Below are 8,630 nucleotides of genomic sequence, written 5' to 3'. Positions count from 1 at the left end.
ATCGATAGATATTTTATTAGGTTACTGGAGATTGAACAGACATTGCTATTTTTACCTTCAGTAATAAACTGGAAAAAAGTTAGGAAAATAAATAAAAACGCAGGAGGAGAAATTTATAAAACAAATTAGTTGGGCAGTAAGATAATAATAAAACAAAATGCTTCTGATACCAAAGTTACGTGGCCATAACAAGGACTCTGCAGTAACATAACTTTGTTGGAAGGATCACCACAAATTATCAACAATTATTTTTAAAGCTTTCTTGCTTATAGGATAAGAGATGAAGCATATATAAACATATATACATAACAGTTATGTGCCAGTCAGTAACTGGTATCCCACTTTTCTTTTGAACTGGCTACAACTGGGGCAGGCTGTCCTAGCTCTGCTGCTCAGAAATCCCCGGCTCAGTCCTCTGGGGACAGGGTGCAATGCAAAGCATTGGACTCAGGGATCTGGACCCATATGACCGTATGGGCACATTATATTTTAGCACTTCCACAATAACCTGCCTCAGCAGGGCATCAGGACCACACAGTTTAAGCTCAGAAATTCTCACCAGCTGCAACCCTCCTCTCCCAGCTCCTCCGAAAGCCCACACGCTGCCATGCACCAGGCTTTTCCCTGGAGCCTGATCCGGCAGGAGCTGCCCCGTCCTGGGCATGGGGCAGGCACCAGAGCACAGGCAGCTCTGTCAGAGTCTCCCTGCACCGCAGCCTGCCAAACATTTCTTTTTTCTCTCCTCAGGACCAGTATTCCCCTCCACTTGTGATTTGCTGCTTCCATGCCCTCAGAGAGGCATTTGCAGGAGGAGAGTCAGGGTAGAGAGGTTTTCCATTAGCTTTAAATACCTTGGAAATGCTCCGTCTTGTTTGGAAAAGGACCTCAGTGTGTCTGCCATGTCATGGTGACAAACAGCAAGAAATCCTCTCGCACCTTTTGTGCTTCTAAATGCCAGCCACGCTGCACTGCCCACCAAGAGATCCCGGTGCCAGCCTCTGCTGGAAAACACCTCAGCAATTTGCAGGGGCATTACTGAACTCCATCAACAACTGAGAGTTACTGAACAATAGGCATCGCTGCCAGAGCAGCTATGGCATGAGTGAGAGCCCCGTGCCGTGGCATTGCTCCGGGCAGGAAGTTTGCAGCCATCCTGCCTTTCTTTCCCCCCGGCACGCCAGCACACAGCATGCCGTTGGGAGACATTGTTATTGCAGCCTGCGGTATGTTTTGAATGTTGCTACCGCCATTAGCCTCTCAGAAGCAGGCTCCTTCTTGAGCCCCTCGCTGTCATGCCTTAAATCATCACTCTGCCATCATTCCAGTGCTTCGTCCCAGCTTCTAAGACATATTGGCAGTGACAATAATGGTTCTCAGTGCAAAGCTTATAAAAAGTGCCCATTTATGTAGGTTTCTAATACACAGCACTATAAAACATGCCTATTTCTGCAGTTTCCTCCTAGTGAGCAACTGAGTTTCAGCAATCAGAGGAAAATGGGCCAGGGTAATTGTCCTCTATCCTAGTTACTCTTACCTGTCATGTTACTCAAAGATATTTTCAACATGCCAGCCCTAGGACAGCTATAGCCATGCGAAACTCAGCCATATGAATAGTTCCCAGACCTTCATTATATACAGCTTCTTCCTTTCAGTTTGTTTTTTTAAAGAGGAAGAATTTCCCTGTGGAGAGTAACTGCATTGCATTTCTTCATGAAGAGTTTCTCCTAAGGTATTCAGTAAATTGAGAGGCCAGCAAAAAAACCACGATATACCTGGTGTTGAGGATATTCTCAATGCAGTCTCAGTGGGAAAACGACGGAGGCCCCCAAGGCACTGGTGAGGGCAGTTCTGCTGTGTGCTCTTTTACATGGAAAGACTAAACCAAGTTGTTCAACATCACCTAAAGAAGAAAAAAGCAGAAAGGAGGGAAGTGTAGGTGCTCCAGCACCTAACTGTGGTGCAAGAGGAATCCAGGCTTTGGTTTGGCGTTTGGAAAAGCTGGTCTTGAATCTCCTGTTGCTTAAGCGTAGCTGCAATAGGGGCACTAGCAGCTATACTTACATGGAAGCAGATACTCAGTAATTGTCCTGATTTAATTGCCATATCCGTTTCTCAGTGCTTTTCTTTCATAAAGCTATGTGAAGTCTAGTCTCAGCTCAGGCAGAATTCCTCTGCCCATCTAACTATATAGAAGGCATATAGCACTTCGTGCTGTATAGAAGTACAAGCAATGCCTACTGCACCTCTCAATGGTGGGCTGGAAAATATCCCAGACACTAACATAGAACTCTTAATCTTAATGCAGTAAACATGTTTTTCCCTAAAGTTAGCTTAGTCTACCAAATGACCCTGCTTATTGAAATCATCCACTGGCTTTTTAATAAGTATTCTATTCCAATGTATGTGTACAGAATAACAAAGTCCATTTTTTGCTGCACTCGAAGAGTTTAAATAATCAATCAACAGTTTAAAACAAAACTAAAAGCCAAAGAACTCAACTTATGAATGTCCTTCAGTTGAAGCAGTTTTTCTTTTCTTGCATAGAGTTTTCTTCCTGTAAAATCCTTTTGACACCTTTTATCTGTTTATCTAAGTCTATTGATGCCTGACAAGATGAGCTAATGTTTGTGGAAAGACAGGGTATATCAGACAGCAGAACAGGTCATTCTTAGGACTTAGATTTGAGAGAGTTCACATGTCCAAGGCTCTCTGAACATTTACACAGACCAGTATTTCACACCTTTGTAATGTGGAGCATCAGTAAGTGATGCTGTGAACTGCACTGTTTTGATATAGAATGTAAAAGAGTAAAACCACAAAATCTGGTCAATCCGCTGACCTGAGCAGGAGGCAGATGCCCCTGAAGGAGTACGGAAGGCAGAGACATTCTTGTGGGCTGTTGTAAATAGTGCAAAGGACTTGGATGCGGCTCCCTGGCTCTTTGCAACGCCTCTCTTTTTATCTACCCCTTACAGAGATGCAGTTTTCAAGAATAAGATTTTAAGCCCTCCCTGAAGAGCCAATACCATTAAAGGGCACTGAAAAACACTGCCTCTGTCAAGTTCAGACCAGTCTTGATAACAACACTCTGTTCCTGCTTTGCATCCGTAACTGCCTGTGCATCCATCCTCTCCTTTGCTGTCTTGTCCACATACATATAAGGATCCCTGGCACAGGAATGGCTTCTTGTTATATGGTTGTGAAATCCTTAGCATACAGAGCCTACATTTTTTTTTTTTTTTAACATAAGACTAATGAACAGAGTAAATACTAATGTAGGTGCTGACCTGGCTGACCTTGGTTACCCAGTCTGAGCACTCAGCTGCACACTCAGATCTCCTGTCTGGTTCCTCTTCCATCACTGATAAACACACACATGTGCACGCACACACACGTATATCTTATAGATTAAGAAAACCAGTACTGCCCACATAAAACATTTTTGCAGGCACTTTGAATTGGGATTGAAAAGGAAGCATTTCCAGTCATCTGAAGTACTTATTTTTCCTTTCTGGCATAGTAAGCCACGTGAGAATTTGGAGCAGGTGCCCTCCGGTGACTGCTACTATTATTTGCTGAATTTTGTAGTGTAAAAGTAATTCTTTTGCATTAGTGTGTAATGTGTGTTTGCGTACACATCTATGGAAGCTGAAAATAAAAATGGATTCCAATGATGAAATCTTAACCCAAATTGCTGTAGTACTCTAATATTATCCAATTAGAGAAAAAGCAATGTTTAATTTGGAAAGAGGAGGTACCAGTTAGATGATGAGTTATGGGGATTTAATTACTGCGCAAGATTCTCGTTAAATTGGAATTACATAGTGTGTGAGTAAAAGGTCTTAGGATTTAATAACCTGGTCTTCCTGCATTTTTCATTTCACTTGCTTATTGAGAAAAGTGATCTGTTTGTTTCATGGACACAAGAACAGTGTCAGGCATTTAGGAACTGGAAATAAAAAGGAGAGGACAAGCAGGTGGAATGACAGGGGAGGCACTGTCCTCCTAAATAAACCACAGCTAAGAAAAATGCAACTGCACTCCCCTTGCTCTATTTTCAAGAATGCACTTTGTTCCTAGAAACTTTCAATTCATGTATCACTTAATCTACTGAGCAAAACACTTGACAATAAATAATATAGCTTTTGTGGCAAGAATATTCTGGACAAAATCTTTTCTGTCCAGTAGAAACCTCTGAGCAGGCTGGCTTGCTCCCCCCTGCTTCTGGCCCAAGTGACGGAGCCAGGGGATTATGGCACGTCACTGCCAGTCCCCTTCCCTTAGGTGTGCCAACACCACCAGAATCAGCATGGGCAATAAATTTTTAATTTTCTTTTCATGCACACACATGAAAGACTCTGACTTGAAATCTGCCGCCTGCTATTTCCAAAGTTTGGAAAAATGCAGCTCAAAATCTGGGCTTTGGAGTTGGCCCCTCTAGCTTGGGTTGGCAAGGTGACTTGTTACCGTATGCCAGATGCGGGGACTCGCTTGCACATGCTGGTGCATGCAGAGGTTTCACGGGCTAACAGAGAGCCTAAACACGGGATGTGCCAAAGTCAGTGCAACCCGTGAGCTCCCACTGCTGTGAAAAATCAAATCCTCTTTTTAAAATGCAGCCCTCGCTGGTCTGTATGACAGAGATAGGAGAAGACAGTGCAGTGCAGTATTTGTGTCAGCTATCACAGAAGTGTGATAAATGTGCTGTCAGAGTCCTACAGCTCTATCTGTTTGCTGTCTGGTGGTTGCATGATTCAAGATCAGTTTATGAGTTTCTTCTGGAACCAGATGGTTGCAAGGCAACAAAACGAATGCCAGCCACATATAAATGTCAAATGTTCAAACCATTACATGTCAACATATACAGGGTGTGCAGCCAGCAGTGCTGCAGAGCACAAAGCCAGAGACAGGCAGTGGGTCTCGTTTAGCCAAAGAAATACAGAATTCAGGAAAACTCTGATTCTAGTAGAGAAACTTGGTGAAAATAAATCAGCTCCTTATAACAAAAATATGACCAGGTCTCTGTGTCATGAGATAGCCTGCAATACATGTCATGAAAGCGAGTCCTGTCAGATTTAATTACTTTTTTCTTGCAGCTTTAAACAGAGCTGGCTTCAGAATGAAGGCAGCTCCTTATTAAAAACTAAATATAAAAGATGAGATTAGTAACCATGAGGAATTTACCAACAGAGACAGTATCTAATCCTATGCAATATCCTGTGCAATCGTGCAATATCTGTGATATCTGCAGCATTCCAGAGAATTATATTTTGGCATTAATTACTCTTCTTAATTAACGTAGTCAGAAAGAACCTAACTGCAAGGCCTTTGCAGTGTTGGAGAGCACACTTCAGTGGGTTACATTAGCAGGTAAGATGTACTACTTTATTCCAGATCAAAGTATTCTGCCCAGTAGTTCTGCCATTTCATGCCAAATTCCATGGACTTGAGTGGGGCCAGATTTTGGACTTTGGCTGGTTTCTATATGTTCTGGCAGAGATGAATGCAATTTTATAATGAACTATTCAAAATCTTTCCAAACAAACTCAGTAATAAAAGGATTTCCCCGTTTTCAGAAATGAGGTATTTAGATGATTCGTGATGAGTACAACCTTTTCTAATAAGGGCTGGATATATTTTCTTTTGAGCTGCACTTCATTCATTTGCTAGAAATCCAGGAAACATTTGCATCGAGTTAGGACCAAACTGCAAAGGCTGAAATGTGGTTATCATCATGTCATGCACCAGGCAAAGACTCAGGCAGAATCCACTCCCTCCAGAATGTTCCCATCAATATTATGGGTGTGAGAAGGAGCCTGTAGCCATCTGGCCTTTATTAGCTGTGTTTTCAAGCTTGATATACATGAGGAAGAAGTCTAAGAGACAGTCTGTTACAGTCAAAGATTTGCACCAAATGCCCAGTCCCTGGGTGAGTCATCCCAGGAAACTACCTGGTAATGAGTATAACACGGCATTTTGCACCAAGGATCCTGTTGAACTGATAAGTTTTAAAATGTAGTTTATTATCATCTTCCTTCTTAAAATTGAACAGTATGTACCATCCATTTCAGAGCCTTTATAACCATTCATTTATCTCTGCAAGACTTAGCAAGAACAAGTCTTTTGGCAAAATCTGTGTCATTCTAAAATTTGTTTCTCACAGGCTGTTGCAAAATTGTTTGTCCTCCCAATACATCAAGTTTTATTGCCATCAGTTACAACTGCACAACAGTGTAATATGATTGTATCCCATAAAAGAGTCAGGAGCATATCACTGTGGGCACCTCTGTGAACCTTTTCAAGGTGATGTGCTGCCACATACTTGTGTGTTCAACAGTCCAGACAGTGAGCTAGTGCCTTTACGTGGATGCTGGATTGTTCCATCCTGAAAACTAGGACCAGGATGGATCAAAATCCATATTAGCCTTGACCTTACAAGACCTCTGCACGCTAAATTCCTACTGACTTCAATGGGCAGTTGAGTGTGGGAGGTTGGCAACAGAGAGGCTGGGGTTTCACTGCAGGAACCGTTAAGGGACATCATCCCACTGTATGCCCCAAAAAGTCTTCCAAGGCCTTAATTAGAGCTGGGCACTGTCTGGGTCGGTGGTTACAGAGGCTGCAGAGATTTATGTGGAGTCCTCAGAGAACAGGCAGTCCCTCCATCACGGTTGTTCCCTGGGTTTGTTCTCCACAGTGGTTTGCACAGCATGTGGGGAAATGTCTACCAGATCCATCAGCACATTTTGCAAAACCCCACTCCAGCCCCAGGCGGGACGGTCGCAGGGTCTGTAATTACCAATGTAAATGTGGTCCTGGCTCCTCCCTGGACAAAGCATGAGCTTGCAGAGTCCTGGGTCAGAAAATGACATTTCTCTCAGCATATTGAAAACTGCAGTTCTTCCTAAAAAAAAAAAAAGTACCTATTCTAAGATTGATGTGTAACATAAATCAGAACTAATCCAACTGAGACTGTTAAAATAAAGCTGCTTTTTCTTACCAAAATGAAACATTTTGATGTGACTAAAATGAAATCGTAAAGGCAGAACTACCGCTATTGACTATTTTAAATGAGATTTCACTTTAATCAATGAGATTCTGCAAAATGTTTCCGATTTATTTTCCCTGGCTATTCTCAGAGCCTTGATCTATTAATATTTATTACCTGTATTTTCACACACGGAAGACTAGGTTGCTCCCTACTGTCAATGAGCTACTATAACTTTGAATTTTTTATCAGGGCTGTGCTGTCAGACTGGCTGTTGCCAGCTCCATGGTTAGCGCAGGGATGGGAAAAGCCAGGCTTTAGTCTTCCGTGTGGTTTGGGTTTGTAATCTTCAGCTTCAAATTCTTGGCTGTGAAGTGGGAGACAAGGCGTGTAATTTTACTCATCCAGATGTGAAATTTTCTTTGAGATGCTTAGCTGAAAAGTCAAGAAATTAGGATGACTTTTGTATCATTCGATCTGGTGTGACAGGAGGTTTGTCTACAAAAGATAGAGAGTCCATTTGTCTGTGCATCCTGCTGGCATGCAGTCCACACCTGTGTGCACTGAATTGCCTTTACCATGGTACTTCAGCTTCTCCCAAGAAGCAGGGTCTGAACAAGCATGCAAATGTAGCAACTTCTACAGTCAGAAGTGCAGAGCCTGTGTTGGGACATTGAAAGCAAAAAGAAGCTCCTGTGCTCACCAGCAGAGAAGCTGTCTTTCTGGAAGTTGTCCTTCTGTTTCTTCTTCCTCCAAGGACAAGCAGATAAAAGCAGCCAGAGTCACAGAAACACCAGTGATTTCCACGAAAGATTCTTGCAGAGAATTTTTATATTCAAAAAATGAAGAAACGGGACTAAAGATTTTTCAGTTCTCAGAAAGGTGGGACTCTGTTGAGAAGAGAACTTTTATCCTTAAAATGATACTACTAACTGAAAATTTCTTCACTGAAAACCAAGGTTGACAGGATCCCTTCCAAGACTCCCACACCCCTGGGTCAGCGCCTCCTTTTCGCTGCCTTGAGGAACCCCTGGAGTGAAGGTGCCAAGTGCCTGGCATTGGCCGCAGGGCAGCAAGGCCGTGCCGTGCCGTGCCGGGGAGATGGAACTCCTCCTCGTCCCCTCTGCTCGTCCAAAAGGTTGGAGCAGGGGCATGTGCGGGAACGCTGCTCTGGGGCAAATGGAGGTGCTTTATCACTCTGCTGTCTCTCACGACTGCTGCTTTCCCACTGATAAATCCTCCTGGCTTTGTCCTTATGCTCAGTGAAAGGCTTTTCAGATTGCCTGCACAGTTAATTTTATCTCCGTCGCCGGTCTCCTCGTTTCTCTTCCCACACAAAACAAGCAGGCTGACAGCAGAAAGCTAATCAGGAGGAGAGCCAGAAGTGGTGCGTGCCAGTGGCCCGTAGCATGCAAACAGCCACCGCCTGAACTGTGTCAAAGCACCTCCATTCACTGCAGGGAAGATTTTTTGATGCCCCAGACAGATACCTGAGACAAGACAGCACTTATATACTTCATTATCTGTCAGAGAGAGATGGAAAATGGGTGATAAGGGAAAGAGGTGGGGTGGGAAGCACTCTGTTGACATTGGTAGTGAAGAGGTGAGCACGGAGGCTCCTGGGTGGCCATGGGAACCCACC

The sequence above is a fragment of the Gavia stellata genome, chromosome 20 (genome assembly GCF_030936135.1).
Source record: "Gavia stellata isolate bGavSte3 chromosome 20, bGavSte3.hap2, whole genome shotgun sequence".
Classification (NCBI taxonomy): Eukaryota; Metazoa; Chordata; class Aves; order Gaviiformes; family Gaviidae; genus Gavia; species Gavia stellata.
The sequence above is the reverse complement of the archived record's forward strand: the minus strand, read 5'-3'. Positions refer to the sequence as shown.